General features: G+C 38.5%; 1 protein-coding gene across 1 annotated transcript in view; it reads left to right on the forward strand.

Annotated features, from left to right (window-relative positions):
• Nucleotides 1-1,289: 1,289 nt before the first annotated feature.
• Nucleotides 1,290-22,148, forward strand: part of DIPK1A (divergent protein kinase domain 1A) — a 78,456-nt gene continuing 57,597 nt past the window's right edge. Inside the window, exon 1 of the mRNA XM_075182368.1 lies at nucleotides 1,290-1,384. The gene's annotated coding sequence lies outside the window, so the exon portion shown is untranslated. The remainder of the gene's footprint in view (nucleotides 1,385-22,148) is intronic.

The following is a 22,148-nucleotide window of genomic DNA, read 5'->3' on the forward strand; positions in this document are numbered from 1 at the left end:
TAAAGAGGCAGACCACTTTCTGTGGCTGACCACAGGTGCTCTGTTCCACACATACTACATTATACTCTTACAACCATGGGGAATGGACTTAGGAGTCAGTATTGTGGTGGAAAAGGACCTCTAACCCCGATTAGGAATTAATTGTTCTGTTACTTGATGAATATACCCTGGGACTTTGTCATCATTGATCAATATTTGAAAAGAGCATATGGTCAGCTGATAGGGTAGGAGACTTTCTTAACTTTTGGGGGCTTGTTGAGTTCATTTTATACCACTCTAATTGTACATTTGTGTAAGTCTAATACCTATGGTTTTAAATATTGTGTTGTATTAAAAATAAATGAATTAAAAAGCAACCACACATTTCGCATGTCCATATTTAGCACGGGAGATAGGCACAGTGCAACGAGGTGTATACGAAGTTGTTGCTGAATTTATACAATATAATTAATAATATATAACTTTTGTTGATTTTTTTTAGGAACATTTTTTTGGGGAGAATTATTGTAAGTATTAAAAATCTGTAGGAAAATATCCTTTGGACTCACACAGATATTGGAGAAATATTGACACATAATAAAGATTTTGTACTGCGGTGTTACTGAGGGGTGAAAATGCCACTACCTGCTTCCTTCTTAGGCATTTTTTTATGCACAATCCAATGTTGGCTTGCGAGAAAGCTAATAATGTTAATTCATAAAGGCATGTTTATTTTTTATTTTTTTTAATGTATTACAGGCTGCCAAAAGCAAATATTTGGCAGGTGTAGAATTTCCTCCTTGAGAACAGAAACGCACCAACTTGTTTTTAAGCCCTAAGTCAGTGATAGCTAACCTGTGACACTCCAGGTGTTGTGAAACTACAAGCCCCAGCATGCTTTACCAGCTATCAGCTAGTTATCTACTGGCAAAGCATGCTGGGGCTTGTAGTTGCACAACACCTGGAGTGTCACAGGTTAGCCATCACTGCCCTAAGTTTTAAAAGACCCTATCACTCCATCAATGTGGGTGAGACAAACTAATACTGGAATTATGAGAATAAGATTGTTATCTGACAGGCAGACAGTCTTATTGTCCTATTTCCATAGCCAGATGAAGGTGAGCTAAAATCAGTTTAATAAATAAGTGGCAGAACTGGCCAAGCTGTAATGCTACAGTGTCCACCCCAGGCTGTCACATAGTAACTATGCTGGGAATGTAATAATGTATGTAGAGCTGGCAGCAAACACCGCGAGAAGCCGGCTGAGCAGCGCAATCTCGCGATATTTGCCAGTCGTCTCCTGCCGAGAGCTCCCCCAGAGCTCCTATACCTAACGTGCGAGAAGACAGAATCAGCAGCAGCAGCAGCAGCAGCAGCGTTACTGACCATGCCAGCTCCAGCCCAGGTAATCCTGTAGACTTATACTAGAGCCTCTGCTGCAATGACACTGTCTGCTCATGTTCCCCAGATCAGTGCAGCCTTCTTCATTGGATAAGCAAGCTGCAATGTAATGGCATTAATTCAGGGACACTCCACTATTCATGTTCTTTTAATGCACATAGGCTCATGCACTGTTGTCATTATGCGGGCAATTAGTGGGTGTATCTGTGTTATTGGGGGTCACCCCCATGCTGTATTACATAGGATAGTGCATGTAGTCAGCCATTAATAATGCTTTGCTTTTGTCAAGAAATCCGTTTAGCCAAGCAGCACTATTTTATTTTTGCATTTTGTGCATTCCCTAAAATCAGGTTTACTGCAGAGGATACAACTTCTGCAAAGAAGTATAGACCACTAACACGTCTTCCTCACAGAGCTCTCATAATCTCCTGATATATGACACAGTATTTATAAATGGCATTTCATTTGGTTCAGTTTAATGGCTGAGACTCTTGGGAAGCTTCTAGGAAAATGAATTGCTGGTTCTGTAATTCTTATGTGCACTGGCAATGTGTTGCGTTTGATGGTCATAAAATAACAAACCATGAACTTTTTTGAATATTTAATACATTGTTTCATTAAAGTAGAGAATGTCTGATAAAGACTGAGCTACAAGTAACTGCTAAACTGGTGTTAGTTGAGCTCTGCATATTCATAATGTAAATTAATATATTTTTACATTCTGGAGTGATGTGTTAACAGTTACTTGTCAATAATATGCATTATTTTTCAGACCTTTTATGTGGTAGGACTGTATAGGATAAAATCAACTTGCATTACTATCTTGTGGCAGCCGGTTAGGTACCACAACCTGAGATAAAATATAGTTTTGAAGTGTGTTTTTATAGTGATTTTAATTTGATTTAAATCATTGCATTCTATATTTGTACTGCTGGGCTGTCATTTGACTTTCCATATGTTAGACCTCTAAACATTTTTTCTGAAGTACACGTTCCATAAATGTGATATTATATGTGACAAAATAAATTTACATTGTTTTGTAAGTTTTTCTTTGCCAACTAATTAAGATAAAAGTAGCCTATTTTTTAAACAAAATATATTTTTGTTTAAAGACAATTGCTAAACAAAGTTATATTTCATTAACAATTTGGAGTATTTTTATTGTGAAGTAGCATTGACTTTTTTCCCTTTCTAGTGCTGCATGCGTCAAATTAATTTCTAATATGATTTAGAATATCTTGCCAAGGCTTTACAGCATGGAAACCATTAGAACTTGGGGAAATTGACTCTCTTACCCCAGACAATATGAATTGATCATTATATTCATGTACTCATACCATAGTTCTTTAACTATTCTACTTAATGTGATGTTCAGTCTAGGAGAAACACATTTTTATTATGCTTGTTTTAAAATTGCTATTAATGCAGTACAACATTTTCTAATTTGCCCTTATTCGCTTGTGGTTAACAGATGTGCTTAGGGTTAGGCTACACAAGAGAGATCATTTGTTTTGAAACCCACGGTCCTATGTTCCCTTCAGATTGAGTGCCACAGTCTTAGGGCTAGATTTACTAAGCTGTGAGTTTGAAAAAAATGGGGATGTTGCCTATAGCAACCAATCAGATTCTAGCTGTCATTTATTTAGTGCTTTCTACAAAATGACAGCTAGAATCTGATTGGTTGCTATAGGCAACATCCCCACTTTTTCAAACCCGCAGCTTAGTAAATCTAGCCCTTAATCTCCTTCATATAGTTGATGTGATGAGTGAATAATGACTATTCTGTAGATTTTAGGAGATACTTATTAAATGCTTATTAAAATGGAGGCCTCATTAAGGCTTTCTCTTTTCTTTTGGGCGAGTAATCTAACGAGCATACAGTCGTACTGTGGTTTCTAACCGATTGAATCTTATGAGATTTAATTGCAGAGACTAAAAGTTGCCTGTGTGGTCATAGCTGTTTTATTGTAAGAGGAGACTTTTAATTGAAAGTTGCTAATTACTCACATTTATAAACCTGGGATGATCTATGTATTACACACAAGAGAGAAATGTTTATTTTACAAACATTGAGATACAAAGCTACAATATTATCCTGAAATGAACTAAAGCTTGTATCAGAGCTGACATACACAATAACATACAGCTGTTATGTGTCCTCTGTCAGCCAGAGCTGCTTTGAATTGGGTTATATTTCTCATATATCTATATATCATATGTGGCATCTAATCTATTGGTGCAAGTTGGAAGGAATTATGTTTCCCTTAAATATTCAGGAAGAAAGGTGTTGAATAAACCTAATTATGGTTCTATTTATGCTTTCTAAATATTAGATCTGAAAATTATACATGGTATAATGCAGGACTGGGCAACCAGTGGCTCTCCAGGGGTTGTGAAACTACAAGTCCCAGAATACCTTTCCAACTATCGGCTCGCTATCTCCTGGCAAAGCATGCTGGGGCTTGTAGTTTCACAACATCTGGAGAGCCACACGTTGCCAGACCTGTCATAATGCATCCCCTACTATGAAATATAAGGATATTAGAGGTGTCTGAGGAGGCAGGGCCATGTGATCTAAAATAAATCCCAGAAATATTTTTTTTATTTTAAACTAGGGGTTATGCACAATTCTTATAAACATTAGTATTAGCTTTTAACAAATTAGACATTAGTGTTTCTAGAAAAGAATGTTATATATGATGCGTTTTGTATATAATGAAGTATTATGGTAATAGCAGTGACCGGAGTTGGCTCAATGCCAGTTGCATATATTACAGAGATAACCTCCCTTTACCATCTGTTTATTGCAGCAAAATACCTCCATTGCCAAACATATTGTACAGATATCCCCCATTGCAAGCCACATATTGCAGAGAAATATCCCCCCCCCCCCATTGCAAGACGCACGTTGCAGAGAAATGTTATGATTATTGTCATTGATTTGTAAGGCACCATAGTGCTCCGCAGCGCTGTACAGTGGGAAACACAGAGACATACAAGGTAGACAAAATAAATGCAGACATAAAAGCAAAAAGCAGGGATGGCCTGCTCCTGAGAGAGCTTACAATCTAATGGGAAAGGAGCACAGATGAGACAGGAGGAGTGAGTATGGCACAGAGTAGTGATTGGAACAGATGTGATGTGTACCAGTGAGCAGGATAGGATGGAGTAGGATAAGCTTTAATAAAGTGATGGGTTTTCAGAGAGTGTTTGAAGACTATGGGAGAGTCTGATCGGTAGGGAGTTCCGTAAGTGGGTAGCAGCATGTGAGAAGACTTATAGGCGGTGGTTACCAGAACAAGACGAGAAGCAGGTCAGAGGCAAATCTAAGAAGACATGAGGGACGGCATTTCAATATGTGCTTTGATATGTATGAAGGAGTGGTGATTTGGAGGTAAAAATGGGTCATTTGAATAAAATTCTGGAGGACCCAGGGAGCCTGTGTATGGATTAGCAGAATTGTGCTGGGGATGTGGAGCATCGAGAGAGGAAGATCGGTCTTGCTGTGGCCTTTAGGATGGTTTGAAGCAGCGATAGATGAGTGACTGGAATGCCAGGTAAGAAGAGGTCTCAGTGTTTGTGGTGGTATATGGTGAGAGAATGGAGAAGAGTTTTGGCTGAAATAATCACAGTGCCAGTTATAAATTGAACAGACAGCCCCCAATTTCTTTTTTATTCTCCACTGATACATCCCATTACCAGATTTATATTACAGGGTGGTTTCTGACAAAAAAAATTACAACCACCTATTTCACATATACTTCACTCCATGGTAACAGTTAATAGTATATCTTAAGAATCCTCTGGCACTTCCATCTCTCCCTCTAGATCTTCTGGTTTCCTTCTGAGCTACAAGTGAGGGCTCGTTGAACCTGAATTAGCATAGAAGCTAGATATAGACACTGGGAGTATGACAACTTTATACCGGTCTATGAAGCACATCAGCGTGGCCATATGCAGGTGTGTTTATGTATTGTTAGAGCCACACCTGGATGTACTGTGGGTAGTGAGAGAAAAATAAGATAGATGAACAGAGGATTGAAGTATAGAAGCTGTGGGTATTGTTTAAACACACTATATAAAACAAGTTTGAAATATATTCTGTTACTCTCTGAGATGGATGAGTTATGTCTTAAAATGGACATGGTAGTAGAATATATGGTTATCTTTGACAGGTGATGTTGTAAAGGGACAAAGATAATGGCCAATTTCACAATTTATACACGCGTGTCACAGTCAAGGCTGGCGGAACACGCTAAGCCTGGGTGTGTCTGTCAGTCTGCCTCATGCTTTACTGTGCATGCGCAAACTACAGCATAGGAAGTAGAGGGATGCTGGAGATCCTAGCACCAGTTCTGGTCAAGGGGCAGCTGACACAGGCCAAATTGATGCACATCTCTGCAGTGGTTAATTCGGTAGGAATATGTAAATGATTAATATTACAATTAACAGGAACATTTTACAACTGTGAAGTTCTAGATTGCTAATGTCTTGAGATGTTCATCAATGATTAGAAAAATTATTCCCGTTCTATAACTCTACTCTGAAAATAAAAATCTGTATCTCCTATTGGCTATACGCTCATTGAGGTTTATTCTGTATTGTAATCTGTCAGCAGTGTCACTGCTACGGTGACATATTCATAGTGCTTATGGACGTAGTCTGACATGTACGAGAATTTTGCAGCAGTACCCAGTGCTGCTGCCAAAAAGCGAGGTAGACGTGTACTTCATCTCTAAGGAAGGGGTTGCTTTAGGCAATGTGACATTTTTTTGGAAGATTGTAATAGATGTTTTCTTCTGCAGAACTGGCACCCTGAGAAGCTGAACAACATTCTTTCTTTTGAAATCTCTCTTGCTGGGTTTAGCTTTAGACCAATATATATGAAAATATTTCTGTGTCAAATACATGTAGAACACAGCTGACAAGGGAGAAAATCGACATTTTTTTTATATTAATAGAAACATTTAAGGGAGTAAACTGTGACACAAATTATTGTTTTGAATTTAAGACTGCAGAGGGGTTAAGAAGCCAACGTCTACACATACCTGAAGCTTTCCACCAACATGAAACAATAAATATGTTTTTCATTATCTCTTCATATTGGTGCAGTTCTTTTTTGGTCTTTGGACAAGTTAAAGTCTTATTCAGAATTTTTTTTTCAAGACAGTTCTAAGAAAAGCGCAAAAATAAACAATTCTCAATATTTATAATACTGAAATAATCGCCTTCCTCCCCAGGGCTCCTTCACCCCCTTCCTCTCTCTATCAGTTGATAACACTACCCTCTTCTGTGTCTGACTAGGGGTCATCGACTCCTCCCTCTCCTTCAAACCTCACATTCAGTCCCTCTCCAAATCCTGTTGCTTCCACCTCCAGAATATTTCCAAGATTTAGCCCTTTCTCGCTGTGGAAGACACCAAACACTTATTCACTCCGTCATAATCTCTTGCGTTGCTTACTATAAGTTTCTTCTCTCTGGCCTACCTAACTCCCGCCTTGCCCCTCTTGAGTTTATTCTCAGTGCTGCTGCCCACCTTATCCTTCTCTCCCATGGCTATCTCTGCTGCTCTCTCCTCTATAGGTCTCATCGCCCCCAATACATCTTCAACCTCATCTCTACTCACACTCCTTCCTGCCCCATCCACTCTGCCAATGATTACCACCTCACTACCACACTGATTACCTCTTCCCACTCCAGGATTTCACCTGGGCTGCTCCCCACCTGTGTAACGATCTCCTATACCCTATCAGATTAGCCTCTACTCTCCAAGGCTTCAAGTGTGCCCTTAAAACCAATTTTTTTATTAAAACCTATCGTCCCTCCTCCTAACTCCCCCACTCGGTGCCACCCTATTTGTGTCTTCACCTTCCCTTTAGGATATAAGCTCTCATGAGCAATGCCCTCTTCCTTGTGTTCTCCTTCTACTATGGCATTACCCTTTGTACCTCTAGGCTTTCTTCCTTAGCCATGTATTTTTGACCCCCGGCCTACTTCACATTGGATATTGCCATCACACTCACTTGCTGTCCTGTAAATAACTTGATCTTTATTACCAAGTTGTGAGGACCGTGCATCTGGGTGGGTTTGTTCAAAAATCACCTAGGCGAATTGTTGTAACCAAACCGTGGTTTTATTTGACAGATGGCAAAACAGGCAGAGTAATACCCTAGAAGCACAGCATAGGCACGAGACAGAAGCGCAGTTCTTAGTCACCACACAAGATACAGTCATAGACCACAGAAACACAGTTTATATATCACTGAATATTCCCACGGTCATGAAGCTAATGGAGAGGGTATTAGGGTGGTAACTCGCTGGTGATTGGTGGTAATATGACCAGCTAACTCTGGAGTGTCCTGCCCACTGGTGACCATTGGTTCCCTGGGGAAGAGGGTGCCTAGGAGTTTGGGCCAGAGTGCTATAATGCCATGTCCTTGAGAACTAGAGGACAAGAGTGGATGACATGGAGTTTTACTCTCCGTGTTTAGCCCAGACCTCTTGTCCTGTCTTATCTTTATTTAACTCTTCCACCTGGCGACTTTTAAGAATAAACCCTTCTACCACACAGTCAATAACCTAAAATACGCAGGAAATCTAATAGCACGTAGATGTGAACAATAGTACAATAAACTAACACTGCCCGATGAGAACAGTTCAGTAGACAGAGAAAAATGGAATGCAAAAGTTCTTATATCTTATATGCTCAAGTCCAAGTTCACAGAGTGGGTTTTCACACAAGTGTAATAAGTTAATTAGTAGATGTCTGGTCTTTGTATAATTTTTTATGCATTATGTAAAGTGCAATGAATCGTAGCGGTCTTGTATACTATTGTAAAATTCATGTATGGCGCTGCAGACTTTTTGTGGTGCCTTGTAAATAAAATATAGTAATACATTTCTGTTCAATAATAATGTTATAACTAAGTATTTTTTCCACAGCTACTGCGAAGTGCACTTTTAAATCATTTTAATAATACTGGATTGCCAGGGGGAAGTTTAAGGAAAGACACAGATATAATTTAGTATATTTTGGGCATGTTGCTACAGTCGCAGAAAATCCATGATACAAAGAGTTCTGGTCAGTGTTAATCCTTGTATGTCAGTACTAAACCTTCATTGTTATACAATAATGATATGTTCCTTATTTATTTTCATCAATCATATTCATTCATAAGTGCATCAGTATAAACAATGTCTCGTCAATGGCAATTATTTCACAACTCAGGTCTCACCACAGTGTGGTTCTACATTTGTTGTCTGATCTTCTGTAATTATTTGCAAATCGTTCAATACCGCAGACAGATTGCTAGCTTTGATCTCTTATGACTGAAAGAAATGTAAAAGTAATCTCCTTAATGGAGGTATTTTTGACTATGGATGGGTAAATGATCAGGCTAATAATTATTTATTTTTAGTATATAGTTCCAGACAGGTAGGACCATGGTAGGAATCAAACCCATGACCTCACCTCAGCACTATGAGGCAACAGTGATAACTACTGTGCCATATGTAAAATAAGCTATATTTAAAATATTGTGGTTTGGTTTTTTTTGCTTATTTCATAATTGATCATTAAAAATTATGGCCAGAAATGATTTTACTCTGAGGACAGGGTATTTCCTAATATGTTTTGTCACATTTGATTTTGTGTTTGTATGTAGAGATAAAAAAAAAAAAAAATAGATAAAAAGACGGCAGTAACGCTAACTGGACAGATTATCATGAAAACTGGCAGAGGACTGATCTGGCTTCGCCAAGCCATAATGTTTTAATGAAACCTATTTATCGCACTGGGAAGCGCTCTTAGCTTACCTAACAAGAAGAGCTTTACCATTCAACAAAATATATCCATTTGTTAAATCTATATTTTTATAATATTATGCAATGTTATATAGTCAGCTCAGATGGAAGAATAATTGAACGCACAATGATCTATCATTCAAGTACCTGTAAGATTTCTTTTTGCAGAGAAGTAGTATCTCACTTTCCATGTGTAAGTTTATTTCAAACCTATATCATGACACTTTCTGAAAGGTAAGTTGTCTTCTGCAAGTCAGCAGTAAAGAATAGTAGATTGCTCCAAAAATGTAACTTGATATATGCATTTCAATGCAAAACAAACATATTAAGTACTTCTCATTTAAAACATGACAATGTGACTAATGTAGCTTTACTTTGGATTAAATTATTTCCTTATAAACCCATCTATCTATTTTGTTAGTGATATTTAATCATTTTTAAAAATATACATTTTCTTTCCCAAAGACAAGATGAATTTTTACCTATTTTTGATGCTTTCAGTAATGTGTTCAAGTTGTTGGTGGTATAAATACATATAATCGCTAAAATCATTAAACAAGTTTAATTATACCTACTGGTGTTTGATTTGTGTTCACGCTTCAGGTAAAAACACATGTCTAATGAAAATGTTTGACATGCAGTGATTAAGTAACATGTTTTACTTGTCTTCAGGAGTTCTTCAGAGGTCACTCCATTAACCTAAATGCGTTTAACTTGCACGCATTATATAGAACAAAAGACATTTGGAAAAACGTGTCGCAGTGCAACACAAATGCTGTCCAAAAAAAAAAAAGAAGTACGGGTTCCATTGTCAGACTTGTTTTAATGCCATTGCATGCATGATTAACACGTGTTCATGTACAATGTATATGTCACTGCCAGTGGGCATAGGACTTTAACACTTTGTGTGGTTTGAACAATTATAGGTTATCGAAGGTGTTGTGTTGGCTGAATAAGTGTATAAATGTAAATATAAAATGAATGTGGGCAGCATGGTGGCTAAGTGGTTAGCACTTCTGCCTCACAGCGCTGGGGTCATGAGTTCAATTCCCAACCACGGCCTTATCTGTGTGGAGTTTGTATGTTCTCCCTGTGTTTGCGTGGGTTTCCTCCGGGTACTCCGGTTTCCTCCCACACTCCAAAAACATACTAGTAGGTTAATTGGCTGCTATCAAAATTTACCCTAGTCTCTTCCCCCCCCCCCCTCCCCCTCTCTCTGTCTGACTATGTGTGTATGTTAGGGAATTTAGACTGTAAGGTCCAATGGGGCAGGGACAGATGTGAAAGAGTTCTGTGTACAGCGCTGCGGAATCAGTGGCGCTATATAAATAAATGGTGATGATGATGAATGAAGGAAAAATACATTCAGTTGCACATGCCTAAGGACCCTTACCCAGTGTCATTTGAATGCCGCACCTGAAAATGCAAGTGCATGTTAAGATATAGCACATTTTGTTCTATGTGCCCTGATCGTCTTCATACTTCTGTCTATATGTGTTGCAGTTGCATTTTTTTCCTGGATGCTGCTTGATTTCTGTGCGTTCAAAGCATGTCTCTGCACTTCAACAAGTCCATTTTTCTCTATGGTAGCACATTGTGTACATACTCACTTGAGGTGAACAAGAGAGATTACACCAGCGTTTTGCTGCTTTTTGCCCATTCATTACAATTGGCCAGTAATTCCAATGGAGTTGTATGTGACATGAAAAAGCTCTATTGAAATGAATGTGCCATTAACATGAATATGCCTCCGCATCATTTGTTATTATTTTCCCTTACCATTAACAGACATTCAAATAATTTTTCAACACAGGCATGGAGAGTTTTTATTTCGATAAAAGATTATTTACAATCGTTCCAGTATTTTATTTAAATGTTATCACTATTGTAATATAATGGAACCGGGTCTGAGACCACGGAAGTGACCACCACCACTCCAGGGGTCCCGATGTTCCTCATTACACCGGTCCTCAAAGCTTTTCATTGTAGGGTCGGTTGACTTTGGGACTTTTTTTTTAATTATTATTATTTTGTGTTACACTTACTTGCAGCCCATGCTGTCCCACCCCTGTTGTCTCCATGTTTTAGTGGGATCCAGCCCATGCCAAGTACTGCTTAGGCTGGTTGAGGAATTTAGGAATGAAGTGGGTCATGACCTACACTTTCTATTTTTCTTATTTTTGCATGTATGGAGCTTCTGCCATTGATGGGGCTTCTACATGTAATATACACATTGGAAGCCCCATAGAATTATTGTGACAATCTTGGTGCTGCCAGCATTCTGGACACATTGGCAAATACATGCAAAAACATCCATTATATATGAACCTCAGGTATACCTCATGAGAAGTGCATATTCAGTGTTTGGTTTCACATGTGGTTTGGCACTCCTTTTTTTTCTTTTTTCTTTTTTTTTTTTTAACGCAATGTCATTGGGTAAAGGCCCTTATACAGAACCCATTTACAGATCCTTCATAGGAAAAAATAGACGTAGACTCTTGAGGGCTAAAATATGGGATTGAAAAACAGTGTGCTGAGATTTTATTGCCTGTTCTAGCTCTTAAGAAGCAATGAATAGATTGTTATACAGGAAATAATTACTGTCAGAAATCGCTCATCCATCTGATTTTGTACTTAATTTGCAATTTCAGTGTTGTACCTCTACAGCAAATTAAGATTTTTCTTTTAATATGCAGGTAGCTGTTTCATCAGCATGTAAAAAAGAAAAGAGCAATGCGTAAACCATATTGTGACGCCTATTAAAGAACAGCTAAAAAATGGCAACAATTTTCATTTGCAGACACCTATACAAGAAGGTTAAATACACCGTTATGTCTTAGGCTACATACACACGGGAGTTGAAACACAACGCTCAATGAAGCGTAGGTCATTTCACCTTGCTACAGGGGAGCTTTCAGACACTTTCATTAAAATATTTTAAAGTTGGGCTGCAGCATAGTGTACTATATATAGTGCTTTGACATGCATTCCCATAAAACGCCATTATGTTTTACTGAGCATCAACAATTGTGAACACTGCAGGCAATGTTGAAATTGACACAGTGCAAAGTGAACAATTGTCAGAATTGTGTGTGTGGCTCCATTCGCTTACAATATTTTATGGGTTCCTCAACGTGAGGGAATGTTTTATAGGTCTGCGTATAAGCCCTAACTTCCTATTTCACTGTACTGGACTTTGTAACTTGGTCATTAAATCTTTGTTGTCTCTGTTTATTTCCCTGCCTCATACACAACTCCTGCTCTCACTCTGACCCTCACCCTTTTATTTACTACTTATGCTTTCCACAAACTCTGTCACCATCTACCCTTCTTACCACTTAACTCCTGTGCCTCTCTTCAGGGGCAAACGCAGGATTTGTAGATAGGGGTTTCCACACCACGCCGCCAGTGGGCGTGACCAGCATGCATGGGGGTGTGGCTATAATTTTAACACTGCTTGGCTGCTCTCCAACTTTTCCTATCCCCATAATATACATGGGCAATGCTACGTGCACTACTGTTATGTGCACGCAGCTCTCCCTTTTCAAGCAGAGCTGTGTGAAGCGGGGGCAGGGTACAGCCACCTCAAGTATACAGTGCCCCAGGTTTGGGGGGGGGGGGTTCCAGGCACTAGGAACCTCCCCCCTCAGTTTGCCTATTCCCTTTACAGCTCTCCTGATACTTACTGCCCCCCCCCCCAATACTGTCGCCTTGCCTTTGTTTATACTGCTCTTAATTCCACCATTATTGTACAGCATTGCTTTTGCCATTGTACTGCTGTACCATAACCTTGCAATAATATTGCTTTGCCATAGCATTTCCTTACTGTTGTTTTACCCCTTTAATTACATTGCTATTGTCATACACTTTCTACTCCTGGGCTTCTATACTACCTAGGCCCAGACACCATCATGGCCCCGACACCACCCTGGCTGTTGCCTCTGCACTATCTGCACCCTCCAGAGTTCTGTGCCACCTAGGCCTCTGCAACATTATGCATCCCTATTATTATGCATTATTATTATGCATTATGCATCATTATTCATCCTGGCCTCTTGCAGACCTGTGCACCATAGTGAACCAAACTATGGCTATTGTCCCATTTGCTCCTTTTGTCTCTTATTACCCCCTCCATTTAAAAATGTAACCTCTCACGAGGAATGTCCTCTACCCTATGTTTCATGGCTACCCACTCTGTCCTCCTTTATGTCCCTGTTTTGTCTTTCATGCATTTATTATTCTGCTTATGTGTACCCATTGTTCTTATCTATATGTACTTATGTAACTTTGTTATTTTGCTGTATTAGAGCATACTTTTGAGATATTACAACAGACTGAGACTACGAGATATAGGGCCTGATTCATTAAGGAACTTAGGCAAGACATTTCTTAAGTCTCCTGTACAAAACCATGTTACAATGCAAGGGGTGCAAATTAGTTTTCTATTTTGCACATACATTAAATACTGTCTGTTTTTTAATGTAGCACACAAATATCAACTTTAAATTTCAGTATACAAATAAGCTATAAAGTATTTGTGTGCTACATGAAAAAACAGAGTATTTAACTTATGTGCAAAATAGAAAACTAATTTGCACCCCTTGCATTTTAGCATGGTTTGTCCAGGAGACTTAAGTAAGAATTTTCTTGCCTAAGTTCCTTAATGAATCAGGCCCATATTTACTATGGAACCACCGATTCCCGGCGCTTTTAAGTCATTTTCTTCAAATGGCACTTTTATTAAAGACAAAATCCGATGAGCTTTGTCTTTAATAAAAGTGACATTTAAAAAAAAATGACTGCAAAGCATGGAAATTAATACCATTAAAAGGTGTATTATATGTTCCCAGATTGGAAGGCAGGCTATTGTCTGTAAGGTGCATGGCAGCTAAAGGACTTACTATTAAATTCCAAGATAGCATGTGCATTATCTAGAATGGAAGAAAAGTATTAGCCACAGTCAAAGCAGAAACACACTTGTATTCATGTGTGGCACAGACGACTAGGACACAGGGCTCTCAGTTGCAGTTCTTTAATGCTGTCTAGGGGGTAAATGTATCAAGCTGAGAGTTTTACGGCGGGTTTGAAAAACCAATCAGATTCTAGCTATCATTTATTTATTACTTTCTGCAAAACAATAGCTACAATATGATTGGTTGCTATAGGCAACATCTCCACTTTTCAAACCCGCCAGAAAACTCGGCTTGATACATTTACCCCTAGGTGTCTCAACTGCAAAATCAGGCAGTGGAAGGGGTTCTTGTTGGGTACAGTGAATGTTACAAAGGATTCGGAATCTTAAATTCAAAAACAGCACAACTAACTATAAGCAATTGTGTCATATTTGTTGAGGAACTGAGAAATTAAGTTATGATTCCAGCAGGTCTGGATAAATAAGAGAACACTAACTCCAGAGACACAAGCAATGCAGCTACTGAACAAGAGATTGAAATCGGCTGCAAACCAGATATCAAAGATGAAGAGACACAGGAGGAGTACAGGGTAGATGGAGTAAGGTCAACCAGTGATAAAAAACAAAGGTAAAGCACTCTCATATAAAGCTAATGTGGAAAACTTGTGGAAACAGCCACTGTGAGAAGGGGTGCAGGCTGCGCCCAGACAGAGTGAAATCTACTGCAGAAGAGCGGTGGAATGTGAGGAGCAAAAGGACAGATCGACTAGTGCATTAATCCTGAGAAAAGCCATTACAGACTATCCAGAAAGATGGGTTTAGTGGATTAAGCCTCATCTGTTGAGAAGGGCTGTTGAGATATTACAACAGACTGAGACATAATGTTGTTTGAGTGACTACACTGGAGGGACAGCAGGTGGCGCTGTTACTAAATGTGTTACTGTGTTATCTCTCTGTATTATAGAAATGTACTCTATTGTACAGGAATGTTGTTCATGTAACATGCCGTCATGTCTGTATGCTGATAACTGAACAGTTTATTATATATAGTTATACTACAAAGAACTGCCCAGCGTGTGCCTAGTGACAGTACATGAAAGAAGTATTGATCTGCTAACAATGTAATTTTGTTATTTTGTTGTGTTAGAGCATACAGAAACCTACCCCCAACGTTGGGCGCTGCAGAAGCCTTGTGCCGCTTTATAAATAAAAATAATAACTGATGTTTCGCTGCAGGAGAGCTTGTTTTTAGTAGCCAATTATTAAAAATCTGCTAAAATGGATGAAAAAAAAGTTAAATAATAAGGAAGCGCAGGTCAGAAATTTCCCATCAAACCTTATTGCCCATGTCCCTGTATTTGAATGAACAAATCTTTGGAGTATCACGTTCACTTATAAGACTGTAAACTAGTCAGTCAGATTCTTGAAGCTTCACTTCCAATTCCCTTACTGTTACAATAGCGAGAAACTATTATTAGCCATTATTTTGCACCAATATATTAGACAGCGCTTTACAGAGACTTTATATTCATTCACTTCAATCCCTGCCTCAGTGGAGATTACAGTTTAATTTCTCTACCATAAACACATGCATGTTAATTTTGTCAGAACCATGCTGGATTCTGGCAAATAGATTATTATTGTTTATTTATATAGTGCCAATCATTGGACGGGGCTGTACAGAGAATATGTAATCATTCACTTTCCTATTGGAGCTTACAGTCCAAATTTCCTAGTACATACACACATATATATTCCAGGTCCATTTTGTCATAAGCCAATTAAGCTACAAGTTTGTTTTGAAGTGTGGAAGGAAACTGGAACATCTGGAACAAACCCATTTCCAGGTATTTAATCCAGATTTTTTTTTTTTTTAAAGAGCAGCTTGCATACCCAGTGGAACTATATAAATAAAATGCTGCATTAATACTTTGATAGATTTTATTCTGCAATAGTGAGTAACTTGCTGCTTAATATAAAGCAGCTTTTCCATAGTTAGTAGTACTTTTAAAATACTTGTCGAACAGAAGTGTTGCAAGTTAGCATTGCACTGACTACTAGGGTAAGAGCACTTATGTCTTTCAAAATATAGTGTATTGCAATGGTTCAACATGTGTGGATAAAAATAAGAGTGAATGCAGAAATGTAAGGAAATTTTCCAAAAGCAATGCAAAATAAAAATATATATTCAAATTACTGCTTAGCTAGCAGGATCAACTTTATTTGCATTCCTTAAGAAGTGTCACAAGAGGTTCCTGCTCAACAAGCCATTCTAATGTATAAATTCAGGGGGAGTAAAAGAACTTTAAGCCCTCATCCTTGTTAAAGGTTAAACACTGACCATATGGAATCAAGGAATTAGCAATTCTGCAACTGCTGGAGATCCTTTTCATTTATATGAATTTGTGATCAACTATGTTCTGTGTTTGTTCAATTGTTACAACCATTTACAATAAATACATGTTATAATATGGGACATGTATATAATAACATAATAATACAATGAGAAAATGTAAAGAGAATATAAGCCGCAGATTAGTCCAATGACCATCTGAAAGTGCAAAGCTGCGAGTACTTTTAATATATCGTGGAACTCCAAGATGACTTCTATTTAAAACAGAGTAAGTTGCTTTATGAAGTGTTTGTTCGCTGTATCTAGGTATCTGTTGCTTTCACTAATAATTATACATTTCCCTGAACTATTTCAAAGTAACTTATATATTGCTGGAGTGACATCAGTACTTTCCAAATAAATTATAAGGATATATTTTACAGGATGTTTAACATATTTTTAGGTCTCATAATTTATGTTAATGATTCTTTTTATAAAACAGTGTGTTATAAATTTAGTTAGGAAGTGAAATTTCATAGTTCCTTAAAAGGTCAACCTTTAAATTTTATATTATATTTTGATCTACATAACTGAAACAGGAAGAGATATTTGAAACAAAATATTGCATATGGTTTTAGGTGTGGCATTTTTACTGTGTATTGCACATCAACAAATGATTAAGCTGGGTGCACACTGCAGAAAACTTCCCAGCGATATCTGTAACAATTTTACCAAGGAGTGAAAGTCTTGATGAACATCTGCTGAAAAGATTGTGGGCTAGATTTACTAAGCTGCGGGTTTGAAAAAGTGGGGCTGTTGCCTATAGCAACCAATCAGATTCTAGCTTACATTTTGTAGGAGGTACTAAATAAATGAAAGCTAGAATCTGATTGGCTGCTATAGGCAACATCCCCACTTTTTCAAACCCGCATCTTGGTAAATCTAGCCCTGTGACTAACACACTCCATAGAGATCTGCCTACAAAGCTGGTCTTGAGTGGACCCACACTACATAATTTGCCCGACATCGTTCAATAATCAATAGTGATTTTTAGTCAGTTTTTAAAATCAAGTCAAACGAAACAATGTGCTTTTGTTAGATAAAACATGATCCTGGGAGTGTACACACTAATGCGATATCGAAACGAGCAATCGTTTATCGTGTGAGTGGCATGATAATTGGGTGATAAGCCTGTAGTGTGTTACCCAGCTTTATTTATTTTTTTAAAAGGGCCAGTTTGTTCAACTCCTCTGCTGGACATAAGCAGGACGGTCCTTTTGATTCTGGTTCATACAGTGATCTGTGTAAAAATATTATCATAAAATGTCTCAATCACAAACCTTAACGAGGGACGGACACACAATTACTGCAAATCCGTGCACTTTGCTTGTCAAAGGATACTACAAGCCAGTGTGAACAGGCCTTTAGGCTGCCACATTTGAGTATGCAGTGTAAATATCATAGCTATGTTCTTGCGCACCATGATGTTAGAATTGAATCACTTGTTCCAAGTAGTGGGGGAAGGAAAATATCAAGAAATGATTGGTAAATAAAGTGTAAAAAAAAAAAAAAGTCTGAAAAGAATAATTCAGTGCCGAAGCAGAATTTTTATAAATGTACTTTAATGGGAACAAATACATTTGCCTTGCAATGTGAGAGATCTGTGGACCTCTACAAATATGCTTTTGACATTGTTTTGCTTTCCATGGAGACCCATTTGTTCTTGGTATAGATGGCATACTACACATATAAGTCAATACGGCAGCTCCTAGTTGAGTCTGAGTTTGTGCAGTTATAGGACTTTATCATTAATACCCACTTACTATTAAAAAAATAAAAATAAAATGCAATTATCTACCCCTCCTGTCCCCACTTTTTGTCCCTCCTATTTCCCCTCTTCATTTGCACATCCATTATTAAAATTTCAGCATTCCTCCTGTAACATCTTGACACTGTCACAAGCAACGCCTACATAAGAGAAGTAAGAGATTAATGTCCTATACAGTTGTTTAAATGATTCTAGTGCACGTTTGTTATCTAGTTGACAACATAATATAAGCTTGCTTGTTTCTCTGCTGATGGGAACACTTCATTTTTGTATGTTTTTATTTCTGTATTATTTGCTTCTGTGCAACACAAATCAATAAAATTCTCAAGAGAAAAAAAATAATGAGTATGGAAAGTTTGTGTAAGTATTTTCATGATTGTTTTTTTTCTTTTAGTAATCATATTTTGTATTGATGATTGCACAGTAGCTTCATATTTATGTTTGCAGACAGAATTAAAATAGTGGCCATCAAGTGTTCCCTTTTTCTATTTCTTGTTCGCTACACATGAAGTACTGTTTATTAAGAAGTACTTTTTATTACAGTGAACAGCGCATTATGGCACAGATTATTGTATAGATCTGTCATAAGGTAGCATGGATTCTTCAGTTAATCACCATGTAGTGCTACAAATTCTGCTCCATTTGGAGTGTTCTCCCCAGCACCTATTTCCCGGGTGCTCCAACCGGCTGTTTTTACTTGCCACCCGGCACTTGGAGCCCAACAGAGTCCTGTTATAATGGAATAAACTATTGTTTCTCTTATAAGTACAGGCACTGTGTGAGCACTACAGCCAGCAGTGTGTGTTAGACCACTGACCACCAGTCTGACCAGTCCTGATGGCAGGTGTGGGAAACATTTTTCAATATTATTGAAAAGTATTACACTGCCTCTACCTATCTACTTTTTAATGCCACCCAGCTGTCAAAATTTTCTGGGGAGAACACTGATCTGTACCTTTTATATTGTCCCTTTTCACCCTAAAAATCATCGCTTTGAAACAATCAACATATAGGGCTGTTACACTTCCCAGAATACTTAAAATAGTAGGACTACACGACTCCTAGCCATTAACTTCAGCTTTGTGCTTTGTACTGGCAGATGTAAATATAGTACAATGCATGAACACTGCTTTGAAAATGGAAACCATTGTTTCCAATGACTCTATAGCCATTTGCAATGTCATTTCTGGTAGGGAGCTTTGTGACAACGTTGAACATTTCTAAATGCTCCTGTTCAATTTACTTTCGTTTACCGCAAAGGTGCACTTTAGGAAACTTAGGCGACTTCCAATGACCTCTTGAACGCCAGTAAAGAAACACATTTAAATATTGCTTGTTACATGTAATTGTGACTGACAGTGTGCCAGTTGGCATAAGGTCTGTTAAGTTTTCAAGTAACTTGCGCAACTGGCAGCACCACTGATATCCCTAGAATGCGCTGTATTCTGATGCTTCTGCGGGCAGAACAATTCTGAACCTCAGCGTGACTGATAGCCATTTACCAGTTGCAATTGATTTGGCATCTCAAATCTGCTGGCATTGTACATTTGAGCATGTATGTGTATGTATATGTGTGTGTGTGTATAAATTAGTATGGGTTGATTGGCTCCTTTATATCATATATGTTACCAGATCAAGGTTTTTTGTTTTTTTAGCATTGATGCTAACTGTGCAATAAACAGAAAAGTCGCAGACTGGCTTCCCCTTCATGTTCAAGCTCTAATCCTGAATGGCCTGGCGGTAGCCTGCCCAGTTTAGAACATAGCAGTCTAGGTAGAATGCTCTATCCCAGGTGCTTATGAAATATTAGTCTGGGGGAACTGGGGACAAATCTGCTTTTAATTGCAAATATTTATACCAAAACGTGTTTACGTTTTATTGATTCTAAAAGCATTTAATTGTATTCTAACTGGTTTAAAGCAAAGTCATTGCATATACCACTAGGAGTAAACCTGAGAGGCCATACGTTTTCCTTCTTGGTGATTTTCCATCAAGGATATTTTTCGTTTTTCTCTCCCCCTCCCGCAGAGCTACAGTTAATAGCCTGTTACACCTTTTGAAAAGCAGAAGTGGTTGTTTTCTAGTAATTTAGCGTAGCTGCATCAGGTGACGTTTGATTAGAAATCTAAATATACTTATGTGTATATGTGGGGAAATTAAGGGGGGATTTCTTAAATGTGGTTTCCCATCAAGCAATGGAAAAAATATCTTCTCTGCTGAGCAGCTGGTTCCAATTATGACCGTTTTATATAAGTAATGTAAAGCACTGATCTCACATGGAGGATACATGCCTGGGATTCCAGCAGTAGCAAATGTTCTGGTTGTTTCTGCTTTAGGAACATGTAATCAGCATAACATGGTCTTGTATATCTACACCTGAGTTGATGCCTGCTGCTTGACTTGGTATGTACATGGTTTACAGGGTGAGATTAATTGTTTGCATATCATGCAGATATATATGAATTTTAACAATTCTGAAAGATGACCGAATGGATTTTCAGAGGTTTTTTATTTTTGGGTATTCCTGTTCATGCATATACATCTGGCTTTGCAATGCACCTATATGCTGTGGTTGTATGTACAGTTATTTGTGGTGTACATCTACTTTTACAATAAGTGATTTCTATTGGGCATGAATCCTATTATTAGGGCACTTGTGCTGTTTATATGTAATAGTTGTCAGCACCATAAATGGTAGATGTTAAACCACAAGAAGCTTTTAGACTTAACCAATTTGTTGGTTTTATTTCAGAGCTTGATATAAAAGATGATATATAGATATATACAGTTGCTCACCGTTGATACTGACTGTAGCAGACGGGCAGTATGACAAGCTTATGCAGTTAATGTACTTGTCACTATTATAGTACATTAATATATGCAGATTGTAGTAAGCTTATATTGTAGTTAATGTCAGAGAACAGGTTGCTCAAATATATTTCTCTGTCTCCGGTAACTTTATATATCTATATATAAGTAAGAGAACACGAAAAGGATGCAGCTCAAGTTATGATATCTTTTACAGTTCATCTGTCACTGGCAGGGCCGCCGAGAGGGGGGGGGAGCGGGTACATTTTACCCGGGCCCGGCCATGCCAGGGGGCCCGGGCCGGGCCCTTGCTGCTATTTTTTGTCATTTTTTTTTTTTATTTTATTTTTTTGTATTTTGCGTATTTTTATTTTTTTAAAAAAAAAATTCCCGCGGGGTAGGGGGAGGGGGGGGGGGCGTTGGTGGGGGGAGCTATAAGAAATAAAAAAAAAAAAAAAAAAAAATCAATACTCACGTGACCGCGGCGCCGCGTCCCTCCTCTCCTGTCTTCTCCATTCACACTGACTGTCGGGCGTGACGTCATCAAGTCACGCCCGGCAGTCAGTCAGTGAGGAGCGCCGCAGCCTGACAAGACCAAAGAAGAAGAAAGAAGAGAAGACAGAAGAGAAGAGAAGAAAAGAAAGAAGCTGACAAAAGGTAAGGAAAGAAACTGAGAGGCACAGAGGAGGAAAAGAGAGGCACAGAGGAGGAAAAGAGAGGCACAGAGGAGGAAAAGAGAGGCACAGAGGAGGAAAAGGGGGCACAGAGGAGGAAAAGAGAGGCACAGAGGAGGAAAAGAGAGGCACAGAGGAGGAAAAGAGAGGCACAGAGGAGGAAAAGAGAGGCACAAAGGAGGAAAAGAGAGGCACAGAGGAGGAAAAGAGGGGCAGAGAGGCACAGAGGAGGAAAAGAGGGGCAGAGAGGCACAGAGGAGGAAAAGAGGGGCAGAGAGGCACAGAGGAGGAAAAGAGGGGCAGAGAGGCACAGAGGAGGAAAAGAGGGGCAGAGAGGCACAGAGGAGGAAAAGAGGGGCAGAGAGGCACAGAGGAGGAAAAGAGGGGCAGAGAGGCACAGAGGAGGAAAAG

This window comes from Mixophyes fleayi, chromosome 8 (genome assembly GCF_038048845.1).
Source record: "Mixophyes fleayi isolate aMixFle1 chromosome 8, aMixFle1.hap1, whole genome shotgun sequence".
Taxonomy (NCBI): Eukaryota; Metazoa; Chordata; class Amphibia; order Anura; family Limnodynastidae; genus Mixophyes; species Mixophyes fleayi.